The sequence below is a fragment of the Porites lutea genome, chromosome 5 (assembly GCF_958299795.1).
Source record: "Porites lutea chromosome 5, jaPorLute2.1, whole genome shotgun sequence".
NCBI classification, from domain to species: domain Eukaryota; kingdom Metazoa; phylum Cnidaria; class Anthozoa; order Scleractinia; family Poritidae; genus Porites; species Porites lutea.
The window spans coordinates 30,279,042-30,298,601 of record NC_133205.1 but is presented as its reverse complement, the minus strand read 5'-3'; the positions used below and the strand labels follow the sequence as shown (position 1 = coordinate 30,298,601).

General features: G+C 39.3%; 1 pseudogene; it reads left to right on the top strand.

Annotated features, from left to right (window-relative positions):
• Window positions 1-15,575: 15,575 nt before the first annotated feature.
• On the top strand, window positions 15,576-19,020 carry LOC140938217 (uncharacterized; annotated as a pseudogene).
• Window positions 19,021-19,560: the final 540 nt, after the last annotated feature.

Below are 19,560 nucleotides of genomic sequence, written 5' to 3'. Positions count from 1 at the left end.
GGGGGGGATACCTCCCAAGTTTGAGCATTAATTAAGTCGCCATGAGTAAAGATGGAAAAAAGGTTTCCACAACTATATTATATAAAGATGAAAATTTCTTATGATCTGGGTTTTATTGCAATCGGAGTCGCCATGGCAACGTAACGACGTCATTTGGTTTTTTATTTATCTTTGTGTTTCTTTGCACCAGGAGTTTTTTTATGAAATCGCTTAAGGGAGTTTGTACCTTCCATAATTGCCTCAATTATTGCAAAGTTTGAACAAATTCTATGAGAGCGTTTTCGAAATATTTTGAAACGAAGTTTTAAGCATCATACAAATAGTGAAATAGCATGCTATCCACACAATTAGCTAATTTTTCAAGAAAACGATAAGCTTTGGAAACGCGGCTTCATCTCATAGTGGTTTGATTCCATTGAAAACTGCGTACAAAAACAGAGGGGAATTGCTCTGGGCGATCGCGAGTAAGAAGAATTTTATTAACTTGCATTCAGCTGCTTTTGTTACAGTTATTGCATGTAATTTGGTCCACGCCTACAAATTTTGCATTTTTCAAAAAACTGCTCGATAAATGTTTTGGTGAATTGGAAAAACCCGAGATCAATCGTCAATAAATATACCCTGCGAGTTTCAAGAATATTGAAAACAGGGAAGGCTTTTAAATGGGGCCTCAAATATAACCAATTTTTTCCCCCAGATTTTGTGTTTACAATTGAGCGTCCACATTATTCACTGGCATTGTTTTCAAGTTTCATATGCACGTGCACATTTAGCAAAAAGATAGAATTTGCATCAAAAAAGGACCCTCGGTTGAATCTCCGGAATATGCTAATAACCGGGTAAAGAAGTTAGTGATATATTCTAAAATCACAGCAACTCTTTGTAAGAGTTTCTGCGATGTTATAGCCCGAGTAAGATAATTTAGTGTTACATCCTACAAGATGAGCCGTGACGTTCACCGTCTCGGCTCTCACTGCTATCTGTGATACAAGCCAATTATTAGCATATTCCGGATATTTCTTCTGAAAGTAATCGAGAGTTCTTTTTGATGCAATTTTTTTTTTTTGCCATACGTGCACGTGCTTATGATTCTCAGAAAACAATGCCAGTGAATAATAAGGACGCTCACTTGTAAACACAAAATCTGGGGTAAAATTGGTCATATTTGAGGCCCTGTTTCAAAGTCTTCCCTGTTTTCAATGTTCTTGAAGCTTGCAGGGTATATTTATTGACGATTGATCTCGGGATTGTCAAATTTATAAAAAAATTTATCGACCAGTTTTTTGAAAAATGCAAAATTTGTAGGCGTGGACCAAATTACGTGCCAAAACTGTAACAAAAGCAGCTGAATGCAAGTTAATAAAATTCTCCTTACTCGCGATCGCCCAGAGCAATTCCCCTCTTTTTTTGTACACAGTTTTCAATGGAATCAAACCACTATGAGATGAAGCCGCGTTTCCAAAGCTTATCACTTTCTTAAAAAATTAGCCAATTGTGTCGATAGCATGCAATTTCACTGTTTTTATGATGCTTAAAACTTCGTTTCAAAATATTTCGAAAACGCTCTCATAGAATTTGTTCAAACTTTGCAATAATTGAGGCAATTATGGAAGGTACAAACTCCCTTGAGCGATTTCTTAAAAAAACTCCTGGTACAGAGAAACACAAAGATAAATAAAAAACGTAATGGCGTCGTTACGTTGTCATGGCGACTCCGATTGCAATAAAACCCAAATCATAAGAATTTTTCATCTTTATATAATACAGTTGTGGAAACCTTTTTTCCATATCTTTACTCATGCCGACGTAGTTAATGCTCAAACTTGGGAGGTATCCCCCCAAAAAAATCCAGTAGAGCCACCTTAACTGATGACTTCACATAATGGGCTTTTTGGTCATGCGCAGTACTAACCCAAAAATGGAGAATTTGAAAGAAAAACTTAAGACAAATACAAAGTGAAAGTCTCAACTCATTATCTTCTATAGTTTAAGAGATATTTGTAACATTCCACGCATATTTTTAAACAAACTTTGGACACATTTTGTGGCCGATTTTTAGCACTTTTTTTCTCAGCATGTCACGGAAATCTATACTTTTTGTATGTTCTATAAGCCTCGTTCGTTTTTTATCAACGCTTTATCTTTGACCAATGCTCTTTAATCTGGAAATCAAAAAAAAACTCTGACTTGGTTTTCCTAAGGTGATTCAAACTCGGATCCTCCGAATCAGTTGGAACTAAAAGTTAACGCCTCTATCCACTGACCACCTCGGTAAATGCTGACAATTCGAGTTTAAAAGAGTTATACATAACAGGCCAGAGCCCCGATTTTAAGTAGTAGGCGACTTTGAAAGACGCGTGCTTCACTTATTTGTGGCGGATTAGAATGCCGGCTTGGTTAGAGGCCCTAATTTGTTTTAAGACGTGGCGGGATACTCGCAGCTTAAGGCAAGCATGTGCCTTGTAGCTGTCAACATAATGCCTTTTAATTACATTCTGTCATAATTAACAAAACCCGATCCATGTTTGATTGAAAGTAATTGTACAAATCTGGTACCAGACAAACTGCTTTTGAAAAACAAAAAAACAAAACTAGTTTATGGTTATTTCTCATTAATTTCACTTATCAAAAGAAAGATTTACTTTTATCAGTTTTCCCGTTTCTTTCAAAACATCCTTCATTTCCGGGCGTTTCACTGTAGTCAATGAAAGACACGTTTTATCGGTCTTCTTTAACGCGGGAATATCAAAATTTCCATCTTTCAAAACGCGATGAACCAAAGCTCGCAGGGTACCAAAGCGCCAAAGGCGCACGATGCAGTCCCGGTGTTTTGTGAGCACCCGTTAAACATATTGAACGCCAAAACTATCAAGTTTTGGTACAGCGAGAGGCAGCCAGTTTCTGTACCCAAAAGTTAGTGCATGGACAGGCTATCGAAAGAAAATAAAAGGGATGCTTGCCCAATGGATAGCAGACCTAACTACGCAAATAAATGTCTCATTGCATCCTTGTCTGCGAGGTTAGTACTAAATTTACACTCTAGAATACATTACACAACTCAATCAGCAACACTTTGCAACTAGAATTGGCGATCAGTGTGGGCAATTTATATTTCCAAGGGACGTCCGTCGCACAAAGGCTTAATGCGCGGGGGTTTTTAGTCAATGACTGACGTAAGAGTTTCCTCACAATCGACCCAGTTAGAGTGCGATAATGTGCGCGTGAACTTTGCCTACAACTGGCAATAAGCTGAATAAACCGGCAGCTGAACACCATGAATAAGTTACTAAATTACATCGCTCAGGTTTTTTTTCTTTTTTTTTTTCAAGTACCGGAGGGGTTTTTCGTGCATTCTGTTGCGCAGTTTGGCAATGATATACCGAGCATCAGACAGGTAACGCACCGAAGCCACCATTTTACTCTTCTACTAAACAGTTTTCCTGCAATGGTCTTAGTACTGATCCCGTTGTCGAAACCTTGCACGAGCAAGATGCGGTAATCGAGAGTCGAGAATCGAGAATCGATATTGTACTCGAGACAAGAAAAGGTCGCCGTCCAAGGAACAACTGATGCAATGCAAGAGCTTCAAGCTGCTGAGAATCGCCAATTCTGGATTACAAGCAGTGAAGGAACTCCCGAGAAGCGTCCAAATTATAAAGGAACTTTGGAGGCCAGTCAGCCACGGTGATTGTCGCACCACGTATAAAGTAGAATAAATTTGTTAGCCTGGTCTTGTCTTTGCCACAAATCACGTAAAACTATAAAGAAGGTACCACTATGAACTCTGGAAAATGAAAATTCAATAATACTATGGTTGACGACTGACAGTTTAAAAGAGAGACAACCTTCACCTCAGAATCTTGGGCGCGCCGCCTGTAAGCTCTGAGGGAGAGGGAAGCCCCATAATTTGGCCTACTTCAAAAACAAATGACACTACAAAAATAACCTACAATTATAATTTCAAAAGAGAGACTACCATCACCTCAGAAACTTGGGTGCGCCGCCTGTAAGCTCTGAGGGAAAAGGTAGCCCCATAATTCGGCCTATGCCAAAACAAATGACAGTACAAAAATGACCTACAATAATAGTTTGGATAAATGACCGACATTTTAAAAGAGAGACTACCTTCACCTCAGAATCTTGGGCGCGCCGCCTGTAAGCTCTGAAGGAGAGGGTAACCCTATAATTAATTTGGCTTATTTCAAAAACAAATGACACTACAAAAATAACCTACAGTAATAATTCGGATAAATGACTGACATTTCAAAAGAGAGACTACCATCACCTCAGAATCTTGGGTGCGCCGCCTGTAAGCTCTGAGGGAGGGGGAAGCCCATAATTTGGCCTATTTCAGAAACAAATGACAATACAAAAATAACCTACAATAATGATTTGGATAAATGATAGACATTTTCAAAGAGAGACTACCTTCACCTCAGAAAATTGGCCGCGCCGCCTGTAAGCTCTGAAGGAGAGGGTAGCCCCATAATTAATTTGGCCTATTTCAAAAACAAACGACACTACAGAAATTACCTACAGTTATAATTTCAAAAGAGAGACTACCATCACCTCAGAATTTTGGGTGCACCGCCTGTAAGCTCTGAGGGAGAGGATAGCCCCTTAATTAACTTGGCCCATTTCAAAAACAAATGACACTACAAAAATAACCTACAATAATAATTTGGATAAATGACCGACATTTTAAAAGAGAGACTACCATCACCTCAGAATCTTGAGCGCACCGCCTGTAAGCTCTGAAGGAGAGGCTAGCCCCATAATTGATTTGGCCTATTTCAAAAACAAATGACACTACAAAAATTACCTACAGTTATTATTTCTAAAGAGAGACTACCATCACCTCAGAAACTTGGGCGCGCCGCCTGTAAGCTCTGAGGGAGAGGGTAGCCCCATAATTTGGCCTATTTCAAAAACAAATGACACTACAAAAAAAACCTATACAATAATTGTTTGGACTATGACCGACATTTCAAAAGAGAGACTACCTTCACCTCAGAATCTTGGGCTCGCCGCCTGTAAGCTCTGAGGGAGAGGGTAGCCCTATAATTTGGCCTATTAAGTAAAAAACAAGTAACAATACAAAGGTAACCTGTAATAATAATTTTTGGATTATGATTGACATTTCAAGGGGGCTAAAATGACTGATATAGAAACCATACTGTATCTGTGACGTTGATTATACAGATCGCCCAAGCGAACACGAAGATGTTGAAGTGGAAGCTAGAATACCTGGAGTAATTCAGCGTCTTGGGCTCCTGCCAGCGAATAAGATTTTGGCGGGATTTCGACAGTGCTTGGCGGGCTTTTTGGAGAGTGATTTGTCACTGGAGGCACATCGACGCTTACATCGTCTTAAGCCAGAGAAAAAAGACTTGAATCCTTCGCCGTTTGATCAAAAAGGTCGTCCATTGAATCAGATAATCGGTCTTGCTGTTCCTCAAGGAGATGTGAAGTAGAGCTCGTGCTCTCGCATTCGTTTACACCGGCGACTATAAAATGTGCATTGTTGACGGCTTTTCTCGTTCAAATAGAGAAGATTTAAAAATTTCTTTGGTCAGGGTCTTTTCCACGCAGAGTTTCTTCCAAACCGGAGAAAGATGTGCCAGCAGAGAGTGTATTCCTACTTGCGGCTCCACGGTAAAAACTTGATACGCCGACTCGCCGTTTTCGCTTCGAAGGTCACCAATGTTGACACGGCATACTACTCTTGAAGGAAGTTAAATAAGCCATCAGAGCACTATTTTCTTAAAAGAAAGCACCTGAAAAACCATTGAAAGCGTATCAAGCCTATTTGAATCCAAATGCGGCGAGAAAACTGTAGTTATCAATTGCGAAGTCAGCCGCGAAGATCGACTTCCAAATTTTCAATCGACCGTGAAATGAATTTATAATACCCAAATAGTCTGATCAAATTTCGCGTTTCCTTAAGATGTCTGGTTCGTTTAATCAGAAGTACAAAGTTCCTTGACAGGCAATGTGTCCGGCGCTCTCCAAAGGTGTCTGGAGGAATGCTTAAAACTAATTACGAAAGTAACGCTTGTCTGTTATTGGAAACCGATCTGCGGTGGTTGCCGTGGAGATTAGGCCTCCTCCGGCGCGCACTAAAATCGGGGCTCTGGCCTGTTATGATTCCTTCTCTATGGTGATTGACAGTTTTCAAGGATGCCTTTTTCCTTTTCTTTTTTTTTTTTTTTTTAATTTCCGTGTAGGATTAAATCTTTAACTGATCAAAGCTAGACGTAAAGGTCACAATAAAGCCATAAATATTCTTGAATTATGAGGTAGAACATTACTTTCCCGCAAATTTCCTCTGCCGTGTGATAAAAGGTTGACTCTCTACAGCCCTCGGCCTAGTCTCCCGACTTTTTCGCTCATGTTCATTACCCCCTTAAATTTTAAATGCCGGACGTCAACTGGTTATGTTTAAATGCCCCACACAAGTAAAACCTCAAATATTCTATTTGGTTTTAGCTGATTAATGAAATCTTGTCACAGCAACAAAAAAAACCAATTCGGGAATATTCACGTGACTGATGACGTCATTACCTTAGATGTGACATGGGAAGATATTCTATGGCAAGTGTTATCTTGCTGAGGTCTGACAGTTTTCTACGTATAAAATTGTAAAAGTTATAAAGCTTTTTAAAAAAATGCCTCAAAGGATTCTGGGATAATTTTTATGATAGTTATAATTCACTTTTATAATTATTATAATTTCTTTAATGTAAAATAATCTTCTTACCTTAACGCTACTTTTTCATTAGTGATCTTTCAAGAAACGATTTAAAGTTTATTCCGAAAGACATTTTCAGGAACCTATTCTTCCTAAAGATAATGTAAGTATATGACAAGCGGTGCTTATAAATATAAAGTGAACGAAATGGAGTCGAGCTTATTTGGTAGCCTTTTCAAAATAAGAAACGGCAAACTGATCCTTACGGCAAGGCGATGAAGAAGTAAACAAAAGAATAAAACAAAAAATATATATTTAAACAAATTGCCCAATATTTCGGTTTGAAAACAAACCTTCTTCAGGGGCCAAAAGAAAAATGAAAATAGAACTAAATACAAATAAGAAGTCGAAAATGTAACAATAAAAACAATGGATTGTTATTGGTATTGGAGACTAGGTGGTATCATATATCAGTGATGTAATATGAATAAAAAAATTGACTAGCTGACAAATACATTATTGATGCTTGATTCTTCGTTCAAAAACTCATGGTTTAAAGAAGGCATAACATGAAACTTGAAATACAGTGGAACCTCACGAATATAACTCGAACCTCCAAAGAGCTGTGTCGGCTTTCGCGTGTAGATATGCTTTAATTGCGCAGTAAGATTTCCGTTTAACCTCATACATTTATTATGCATACATGTTTCGACTCTATTCATATTGACTATTTGTGAGAAAAAGTATGAAATTATTGCATGCGTAATAAACGTATAGGGTTATATGGAAATCTTACCAATTGCGCTGACAGGCTAAGGGAATGCCAAAATGGCAAGTAAAGCGGAAAATCGTCTAACTTCAGTACTGCAAATTTGGTAAAATCGACAACCGGCTTTAGACTTAACTGATCATAAACATAACAAAGAACTGCGTAAAATGGCAACTAACGCGAGAAATCGTCATACTTGCGACTTTTCTTAATTTTCGCAACTGGCTTTCAAAAAAATCACCAACCTGGCGATTTTTCGCAAATACAAGAAAGACAAGAAAAATCGCAATTTTTTCAGCTGCATGCAAACCTGGACATGTCCTAAGGCCCCGTCCACACGTATCCGGAGATTTTTGTATCCGCAAATTTTTTTATGCGGATACAAAAATATCTGCGTCCACACGTAGCGTATACGAATCGTATACGACCGTGCACACGTATCCGACTCGTATCCGGACATCTCAAAGGATTAGTCAGCAGAGCATGCGTATTACAAAGAAAGCTGAGCCTGCGATAATTTTGAGACTGGTTGTGATACTGTGACGTCAGCGTATACAAAAATATACGGATACGAGCGTCCACACGTATCCGGATACACAGCGTATACAGAAATTTCCACTCTGGAGAGCGTATACAGAAATCTCCGGATACACCGAGCGTATACGGCGGACACGTGTGGACGCTAGGTGTATCCGCATAAAAAAATTTGCGGATACAAAAATCTCCGGATACGTGTGGACGGGGCCTTAATGTTCTTATTTCATGATTCACACCTTTTCTTTTGTTATTCAACAACCTTTATTTAACGTACAACCCTCTTGAATATTCAACAAACCGAAATTCCGGGCAGGGCTTGACAACGTACGTAGCAGGAAAGAGCGGGGCTGATGAATTGAATTCATAACTATACAAATCTCCATCCTCGGAGATCCAGGGGCAGTCAGTCGGGCCGGGTTAAAAGGCACGAAGAAAGTTTTCAAACATGGGCGGAAGAGCTCCTGGGTACCGACTCTCACCGGACCATTTCCAAACGGTCAAGAGAATGCTGGTTCCTGATTGGGAACAAAAAATGCTATGTATTATTGTGCCCAATCGGCGAACAGTTTCTCCTGAGTTCTTTTCGTGAGTTTGTACTCGACGGCTATAGTATCTCGCCACAGTTGCCCGGTTCGTTCACCAAGCTTTCCAAACAAGAAACGAAGGAACTACCGATGAGTCGAAAAACGTTTCGGATGCTATCAGCAGGAGCAATTCAATTCGCACTGAGAAACTGAATTCTGTTTCTGACGGATCACAATGTATCGTAAATAATGGGAAGTTTAAGATGAAGCGGCGACGAGAAAGTAAAAAAAGCAATAGCTTGAGAAGGCAAAACAACAACTTTGCACGTGTATCACGCTTTTTTGTATATTTCTTTGCCGTCACTGCACGACTACCACGTGAAAATGCCTAATTTCACGTTTTGTGAAGGGCGTAAACAAGCAATGACAAAATTTTCTCTGTGTTTATGAACTTGGATATGGTTGATAGAAATTCAGCTCCAGAAGAGTTCGCTTGCATTTGACAAAGTAAGTGAGTTGGAATAATCACCATAGAGACTGAAAAAATGTGAGTTTACTCTTCATGCGACGTTTTCGTGGTTGTCAGCTGTCGTGGCATATTAAACTAGTATTTACGAAGGCCTGATCGATGCAAGCGTGAATACCTGTTGTAAGCTCAAGCTTGTATTTTTGGAAAAGCGTCTTCAGTTTTCGTGTAGAAAGTGGTTGTCTTTACGCTAGGCTGTTAAGTTTTACTTAACCAAAAATACGTGTGTGAAGGCCTATGCAAAATCTCAAGTAACTTAACTTTGCATCTCATTAAAGTCGGAAAGTTGAAACGATTCAAGAAAGTTTCAAGTGACTTGAAAACCATCCTTAAAACCGACTTAGCGAACTTTCAATCTTAATTACGTTGCGTGGGAAAACTTGAAGTAAAAGAGATAGGTTGTCTGTGAAGCTTTCTTTTACTTGAAGAATTTAAAATTTTACTTGTCTTGAAATATTTTTTAGCTTCTTTAGGCTCTAGTGTAAAGACTACCAGTATTTTGAAATGTAGCGTTTATATCAAACTAAAAGATTCCTGACTGCGTGCATTTCTTTGGTACATGAGCCGGACAAGCCGTGATCGAGTCAATACATGTACGAACTCACGAAAAGAACTCAGGAGATACTGTTCGCTGATTGGGCACAATAATATAAAGCATTTTTTGTGCCCAATCAGGAGCCAGCATTCGCTTGACCGTTTGGAAATGGTCCGGTAAGAGTCGGTACCCAGCGGCTTTTCCGCCTGTGCTTGAAAACGTTTGTCGCGCCTTTTCTCCCGTCCCGACTGACCGCCCCTGGGTCTCCGAGGATGTACAAATCTCTAGTTTGAGGGATTTATACAGATAAATCCCTCGACTGTGGGATTTTAAACAAACAAACCCCAAAACGAAAAAATAATGGAAATTAATTCTAATAAAAGTTCTCAGGCTTTGAATTGCGATTCAACTTTGGTGTTTCTAGACCAGTTTAAACTTCGACGACGAAATTGCCGAGCCAACAATTAAGTTCATCCTTGTCAGTGATATTCAAAATCTCAGGATTGACTTGGAGAATTGTCTCACTGTCTCCAATGATTTGGACCATCAAATCGTTGCCTTCCTCCATCCATTCAGACCAGACACGGTTGACACGGACTGTCTACGATATGTTTATTCGTGCATTTGCGGTATTCGAGATGCCTTGCTCTTTTCAAGTTCTTCATCGTCAACGATAGCAATCATTCCATGGTCTGCCGAAGTTTTCCGTGGGTCTGTCTGTGTTTCCCGTGGTAAATTAAGGTTCCAATACTTCTTGTGAAAAGCAACATTGTGTCAGAACAAAAAGCTCTTCTTCGCTGTCCATGAACTCCATGGTAACATGAAAGCATGGACCGACGTACTGAATAATCGAACACGCCCATAAAATGGTCAAAACAGTTGAACAAAGAAACCAAAAAATACAAAGCAAACTCCCTTGAGGACGCCACAAAAATCTCACAATTTTGTAACTTTCATTGTTTTTTTATTTAATTCGAGGAAGGTGTGAGCGTGTACGAGGCTAGACGAGTGCTTTGTTCTCTTAATCAAAAGGTCTTTATTACTGAATGATGGTAAAACAGAGACAGACAAAATTCGGTTCAATTTTTATAATATTAGACAGACACATGTATTTTTCATTTTATAAAGATCTCTATCAGGCATAATATCATGAAATAAGTCAGATAAATACCGAGGAAGGACAGTATTTATCCATATACATCCCGACTGGGACGTATATGGATCAATTAATATCGACGTTCTCGGTATTTATCTCTTACATAAATAACACAGGAAATATACCTCAGGTGAAATTTTCTAACAATTCTGCTATTAGCATCGACAATAAGACATCTGATTTGTGACGTCTAGCCGACTTTGTGCTTTTTTGGTTTAAAAAACGAATTTTGGTGAAATACCAAAAAAAAGTGGAGTCAGATGTATAATATTTTTACGTCATCACTAATGAAGTGTGAGATTGCCCAAATATTTTATGATTTGACAGTCTTAAAGATGTCTTGCAAAGACTATGTGAGAATTAATTATGTACCAAGATTGCTGCTCATTGGAGATGTTAGCCACTTTGGGATTTTGCAGGGAATAGACAACAAACTAATTGAAACATAGTACACAAATAATCACCTTCTTATCTGCAAAAAAAAAAAAACCGCGACCTAAATGGTTCAAAGCCAAGAGCTCGCTGAAACTAGACCTAGATCCAATTTTCCTATGTCTAGAATTGGTTTTTCAAGGCACAATCAGCTAAGATAAACACCGACGAAACGTTTTTGTGGCTGGCATAGAATATTTTAATGCAACAGCTCAACCGCGCGACCACATACCTGAGTTCTGCCTGTCAACACCATGCGGAAATCACACAATCACACACTTTCGCGGCACTGATACGACTATCCACAACCACGCATGATCTTCTCACGTTCAGCACAAGTGAGATATCATAAAAAAAACTCGGAAAAACTCAGCCTATTGACAGATAATCACCTCTTGACTTTTCTCTTACACTCGTCTTATTCAACTTCCCGAATGGACAGTGACACGGTCTGCAGACCAGCATAGACCCTGTTTTCACACCACACGGAGGGAAATTTGCGTTTCAAAATCGATTGGGCTAGCCTTATAGTTCGAAGTAAATTTACCGTTTATGCTTTGTTTTACTTTGTATTTTAGGGCAATTTTCCAAGTACAAGCCCCCCGGGGGGGCTTGTATTTGGAGGGGCGATCTACTGGAGGGTTTTTTGCGTTACCAGTTTGGGGGACTTTGGAGGGGCTTATTTTCTGAATTTTACGGTATCTTTTGGCCGGGTCAAGTTCACCGGCGATTTTGCTCTCGCCTAATTAATTTGACTCCTAAAAGCCTGTTACCGAGGCCAAAGACTTAGTGGTCACCTTCGGCCCGGTTCAAACGTCGAACTTCACATGTGCGGAAATTAAGATGTTTCAATACAGTTTTTCAGAGGCCATACCTATATTTTTCAATCGCCTTAAAAGTGTTTTTTTCCCTTGTCAGATCGCTATAAAATTTTCACCATTATTTGGCTATGAATTGAAATTTGGGTAAATGTAGTTTTAAGTAAGATCGATATTACTATGATAGCAATGAACAAAAAACTTTGAACAAAAAACTTTAAATTTTTACAAATTTCAGTCTATAGTGAATCATTGGTGAAAATTTTATAGCGATCAGACAAGGATAAAATCACTTTTAAAGCGATTGAAAAATATCGGTATAGCCTCTGAAAAACTATATCGAAACACCTTAATAGGGACCTTAAGCAGCCAGGACGAGTTTGTGGACAACGACGAAAGAAGACGAGTGAGATCTAGGTCGAGAACGTCTTCCAAAGCGGGAAAAACAAATGTTTAAGCAAGCTCCCGTCTCGGCTCTTCGCCGAAGTAGGTAGACTGCACTGAAAGGCTTCTTTTAAAGAAATACGGGAATTGCTTCTTTTTAGAGTTGAGAACAACACAATTAACATTGAAGAATATTTCCTTAGTCTCCGAAGGATTTAAATCAGTAAACCGTTAATTTATGAAATGAAAAGGCTTGAATCGAATCAAACAGAACAGAGCTGGTTTTGTTGTCCTATACATTTTACAGGAGTTAATTGCTGACGGCAACATTTCCTTACAGTCCCATTCATTTATCTACTACGGATGTACGACTCTATTCACGTTGATCAAGTTTACCGGAAACAGTATATACGAAATATAGTGAAAATCTTGCTTTCGAGAGGCAGACATGTATATCTCAAAACAGATAAACAAAAAAAAAACAGTGTGGATGAGACTGCCGATGCTTCGGGAAATTTTCCTTGGGATTTTTAACCGGCCTCTTTCATGCAAGGGTCCCGAGTATCAACGCCTTTTCCTTTTCCAGTTAAATAGTGCTTCTGGAAACGGATTGCAGGTCAGGAGCATTTAAGGAGAACATAAACATTTTACTTTTACTCACGGGTTCTTTTCCGCCGAAGCCATTGAAAACCACGGCTCACGGTTTACCGAAAATCTCTCGAAATCTTTCCTCCAACGGCCCAACCTTTGACAAAAAGTACAAAAAAAGGTTTCCTTTTTTCAAACATTGGTATGAAACAAGGTAAAATGAGCACAGAAACGTCAAAGATTGCTTTGAATGCTCGCGTTCACGTGAGGACGGCAAATCAACAGATGTCACGTCCTGAACGCCATGTGGACGACATCACTGACATGCGCAGAAGTTGCCGGCTTCGTGAAAACAATTCCGGTCGGCGTCCATTCGGCTCGTCGTCTAGGTTGCTTAGGGTCCCTAATACCTATTTAGGTCGACCCAAACTATTAAGTTCGACTGTTGATTCAGACGGTCGAACTTTATATGTGCCGAATCTAATTCGTGGCGATGAGGAATGTCATCCTTACTGCTTAAAATACGGAAATAAACTGATAAACGTAAAATTCACCAAGCCTGGAAATTCTTGTTATGATTTTAGTGTGATTTGTGTTCTGTTGTGGCAAGAAGACAACTGGGGAGATCGTGATCGTGATATTTGGATAAAATAAAGTAACGCCATAAAGTTTAAAATACAGTGGGATTTCTTTATGGATATAACGACAAGCAACTTTTTAGAAGACCGTTTTAAGCTGTCTAGTTTCAGTCTAAAAATCTACAAGGTAAATGCTGGAAACTGTCGTTAGGCTTCTGTGAGTTCTGTCCGCACAGGCGTGAAAACCCACTAAATAGCCAATCAGAAGCGCGGTTATATTGAAAAATACGTTAAAATAATTTATGCATTTTGTTCAGCACATGTGAAGTTCGACGTATGAATCGAAGTCGATCTTTTGACGTTGTATTCGACAAGCTCAGTCCAATCGAACGGCAAAGTCGACCCAAAAACAAAAGTGCCGCTCCTAATTGATTCGTATTCTTTACATGTGCCGAACCTAATAATTAGGTTCGGCACACATGCTTGAACCGGGCCTTAAAAAAGCGAACAATATCGTACCTTTCTGTCTCAGCCCGGATCAGAGTGATTGACAAAACGAGACTACAATACGATATTGGAAGACGCAGACACCGCGAATCGTATTAACTTTGTCCCATCTCGGAGTTTTACATGATGTTCCGAGGGAAAAGTTTCTCAAGGTGACCAATAACGAAATGTAAACTGCTTAACGGCACAGAACCAGCTTTAGGCGCGCACCAAGAGAGGATAAAGGGGACAGAGAAGGCATTTCCCATACACACCCTATTCCATAGGTAATTCGTCTCGAGTTATTTTTAAGTCCATAGATCCCAAGGGGGATTAGACAACAGCCAATCAAATAGCGCGAATGTGTTCCGCGTGGATGACCCACGCTCAGAGCCACGCGTCCTTCACGAATTGACGCAGAAAAAATTGGCGGAAGACGTGGAGAGCGATAATGCTATTTGTTTTGTCGACGAAAACGACTAAAGATAGAGTTCTGCTAAAGCTGTGTCAGCGAAACAAATTTGTATAGAGCTAACAGTAAAGCAGGGAAATCCTTAATACTCTGAATATTCTCTCAGAATCATTTATAATTTACAGTTTGAAGAGAGCCATTTCTGGTTTGATATTTATTCTTGTATTAGTCTTTTATTATTCAACAAAAATAACACTTGGCGTCCTACTTGCTTTATTAGGCTGATTTAACAACAGAACGGGAACGTCATTTGACGACGGGGAAGCGCGCGGAAAGGACTAAACTCGACTTCCGGTACCCAATTTGCCGCTCTGCCATTGGTCAAGCCAGTTATTTGATTTGCGCGCCCAGTCGTCAACAGACGTCCCCGTTCTGTTGCTAAATCAGCCTATTATACAAACGACAGGTTTCAATAGACCGGCGAAATTTCTCATTTTAGCACTGAGGTTACGACATCTTCGATTTCACGGGTTGTCAAAGAGTGCAGCGATTCCCTTTTCCCTGGTGAGCGCCGACTCATTTCGCTTCAATATTCAGGAATGCTCTCGATCTCTTTACGCTTTCATTGCCTTTCGCCCGACATGTTTTGCACGGCGTTTAGTCATGCGAAACCTCTACGAAACACCAACGCAGCGCGCGAGGTAACTTTATCCCGATTCTAAAAATAACTCGAGACGAATTACCTATGGAATAGGGTGTGTATGGGGGTTGCCTTCTCTGTCCCCTTTATCCTCTCTTGTGCGCACTGATTACAAATAACTGTCACTTGTGTTAGACAGAGAATTGTGGGTAGGGACGGGAAAAAAGTAAAAGAGGGAGGGAGAGAGGTGGAGGGGTTAGATATAAATTCGCGAAAATCTGTGTATAGCCACTTCTACACAAATCCCTAACCGCAAAACAACCAAAAAAAGGACATAAGCAAACAATACAGTAAACAAACTAAGACAGGCGAAGTTGAGAGAGATTACAAAATGTTCGCTAACCCTGTTTTCATAAATTCAGGTAGATGTATAGATTTAAGCTAAAACAGTTGAATAAATACAACAATTACGTGAACCATTTTAAACTATGTTATTGAGATGTTGCTTGTTCCGTGGTTGAAGCTTGTTTCAAATTTCTCAGCACTAAATCGTTTTACTTGTATATGGGTAGGTACACTTTCCAATGAAACTGCTGGTCATCGCGCATGCAAATGCCTTCGCGGATTTTATCGCATGGATCGTTTTGGCTCCTGCTCTGAATGTCCTGCTCACAGTATAAATTGTGTCAACGATACAGCAATTCTAGCACCAAATTATTATTGGAAATGGCTAAGTGAAAAGGAAAAATGGTTTTACAGCAACTTCCTTAAAAATATTTACACACTGGAGCCTCCATACGACAAAACTTTCTCCAGGTTTCAGGGAAGGCTACCCCAGCCCCAAAAATGTCCATATCCTAGATCCTGTAATGGCGGAGTTGACTCATCCTGTCAAGACAGATTCAAAGGAATTTTAAGTGCCTCATGCTCTATCAACCACTACCTCCGATTTAACACGTGCCTGGAATGCCCAAGAATGGTGAACACAATCATATCATGCGTAGTCGTAGTTCTGGTATTTGTTGCGGTGTTTTTGGTGGTTCTTTGGGGTGACTCGAATCGCACAGAAAACAATCGTACTGTTGCAGATGTCGTTATGTCTTGTTGCAAAATTGTTATTGGATTTTATCAAGTCATTGCTGGAATTTTTTCTGCGCTTGTGTATGTTCGATGGCCTGTTATTCTAATCTCCATGAAAAATATTTGAACTTTGTTGAGGGTAACATACTGAAGTTTGCACCTTTTAGCTGCATTTACTCTAAATTGCGCCCAGATCCATTCCTACAATTTTCTCTCGCTGTTGGCATAAACATATTTGTTGTTTCTCTTATTCTTCTCTACCTCTTCCTGAAGAAACGCCACATAAACAATATGGAGGATTCAATGAGCGAAAAGATGATCCAAATATCGAGGCTGAAAAAGTCTTGCTACCGCAACATATTCTTGTTTCTTCTGTTGTCTTACCCGGTGACAAAGAAGAAGATCATTGACATTCTGCCGTTGCCTGGTGTATGTGTCAACGTGTGCTTCAGTAAAAGCGATTGTATCTCCCTACTGAGGGCTGATTACTCCATCCACTGCTTTACGCCTCGCCACAAAATCTTCTGGAAAATTGGTGCAGTGTTTGCCTTTTATCCTATTGCATTTCCGTTAATGCTGCTGCTTCCCATATATAAATACCGACAGGCGCAAACGGAGAAAGAAATTGCCTTCGGCTTGAGGGGTTTTTTTGAAAATTACAAGGAGAAATACTGGTTTTGGGAAACACTTGAAATGTACCGCAAACTTCTCCTTATCTCCTTGATTCTTCTTTTTGGGTCAGAAAGCCACTCTCAGATTGGTTTCACTTTGGTCATAACAAGTGCCTCGGGGATAGCCTACACCCTTTTCAGGCCCATCAAAGGAAAGTTTGAAGATCGTCTCCAAACGTTTGTGCTTTGGATAACATTTTTCAACGTTTGCCTTGGCTCTTTATATGGTCAGTCTGATGGCAGGAAAAAACACGTGGAAAACGACTCTATTTTCATCAATGTTTTGTTCCTTCTCCTTAACAGCTCCGTCTTGATCGTGGCTGCAGGTGAGTTCTGCCTTTCAGAGACTGCTTTGTAACCAGTGAAATTTTTCGATATTTCGTAGAAGTATTCCTAATGAATTCTGAATGATCAGTTCTGTGAAAAAAAGAAATATGGATAAGTATGCGGCAAAATACACTATTTCAATTTTGTCGTCTCAAACAAAGTCGCTAAGGTTCGAGACTAGCAGTAATGGGGGATTAGTACGTGCTTCAAATGTTTACCTTTGGAATGGGCTATTGCAGTTAATATCCGTACCCCCCGGTTGTAGTTCTAACTTTCGTTCTTACCCCAGAAGATTGAAGAAAATTGCATTCACCCCTGAAGACTTCCATAAAATGTTCAGGTTTACCCCTGAAGAATATGGTCCTACCCCGGGCGGGGGGTGGGGGCGGGGGATAGTACGGTTATTAAATGCAATACCCCAATTGCGGTTTCAGATTAATGTGACCAAAGTGGAGAAGTTTGTTCGATTCAGTGAACCATGGCGACCAGTTTAATCAGGGAAATGGGTTTGACAGAGCCACGTTCTTTTTTTTTATTATTTTTTTTTTATCAAGTTTAAAGTATCGACGCCGAATCAGCGCAGTATCTTTAATAAATACAACCAGAGTGAAATATAAGAAAGTTCTTAATATCAAACAATGATGTAAATATTATTATTTCCATATATAACGAACTGAATACAACACAGCATTTTGAAAATTCAAAATAGCTCTTAAGGCCGCCCAGAACGGCTGGTAATAGAGTCTGTTACTCTGTGTAGTGAAATTGTTCTTTTAGCATAACATGTATAAACGATACTGAGATTTCCCACAGTTCCCAATTCGTAATGTTCGATTGCCTTTGTTCTGCAAACCAACAGTATGTCCAGCTGATGTTCAGTGTTGTCTACTCAACTGTAAGTTACCGGAATTGAACGTTATCAATATCCCCCGTCGCATTTCTCAACATGATTTTTCTCCGAAGTGCTCCTTCAAAGGAAACGACGAGTTCTAAGAACGAGAAGTCTAAAGTCTATGACGTATTTTCTTTGCTGGTACCTGACCCATTATACCAAAAATCGAGTTTCTTTCCGTGCCCGGGCTTCTCGCACATTGACTTTATGTTGCGTTCTCCTAAAGATCGAACGCAATTGTAATTTATGCATGAGTTAAAAGCTTTGTTACAAATTGAAGCAACTACGAGAAGCCAGTGTGTTATTGTTGCCGTGGTGTCAGCTTCTGATGTTTTAAGAAAATTCGAGCTTCTGGCTTGGTGTAATCATAATCATCATAAGGACCATCATCATCACAGGCTGATTCGGGGTAATAAATCAAACACGGACACCCAGTAATTTATCCGATTTCCAGTTAACGAGAAGTGGGTTGAAAAACGAAGTGTAACCAAGCTAATGTTTAAGTCCCATTTCTAGATTATTTATCGGATGAAACACTGAGTGGAGTGTTTGATATAGCTTCATAAATGAATAATAATTTTTGGATTCTTGAAGCTAAAGTTCACATTTTTTTATGTGGTAATTAAGAACCAATATCCAACCCTCACTTTAGTGGTTTTCCTTTGTTTTCATGAGTTATTTTAAAATGAGTAGGGAAATAATTATATTTCAGTTCACGATTTTGAAGAGGTGAATCTGCAAGGGGCGAATTCTCTCTACCTTCTATTTTCGACAATGCTTTTTATCTGATCAATGATGATTTTTTTTGCTTGTTTTTTTTAGTTAAGGGATTCCTTTACTTGAAGTCTACTTGGAGAAAAGTGTCTTCCTGCCTGAAGCAGTGTTTTTACCTGGTTTGTCACCCATGGTGTGGATGTAGTTGCGGACAACAGGAAAATGCTAATGAGTACATACTCATCCAAGATGAAGATTGAATTAACCTGTAGAAATGGACTTCAGGGCGAACTTTGGTTAAAAGCGGTGTAAAAATTGCTTTAGCGTTGGTTAAACTAAATTAGGTGAAAAATAGTTGCCAATATTAATATCAAAGGCTATAACTTTTACCACACTGATTGGCGAACAAGCGTAGGCGGAGCTGCTTAAAGCTATACTTGATCTGATATTATTAAATTTAATATGGAACTAGTTTAACCTTGCTGGGCAGAAATTAATGCTGGTGAAGACAAAAGGAACATGGTTATAGGCTGCGGGCATATACATCTTAATTGCAACTTAATTAGAATAATTTTGAAACCAATTAAATGATGTTACAAAAACACTTAATCCCAATAGACACGAAATTTACGTTTTTGGCTATATTAATGTTGATTTTCGAAAATACACTGACTAAAGCCATTTGTCGGTTGTCAGTTAAATTTTAGGCTTTTTGTCAGTTGTCAGGGTTATTAATGATTAACTATGAAACTTATTTGTATATTTTTGATGCGAAATCTAGCTTGAAAGGTATATATAAT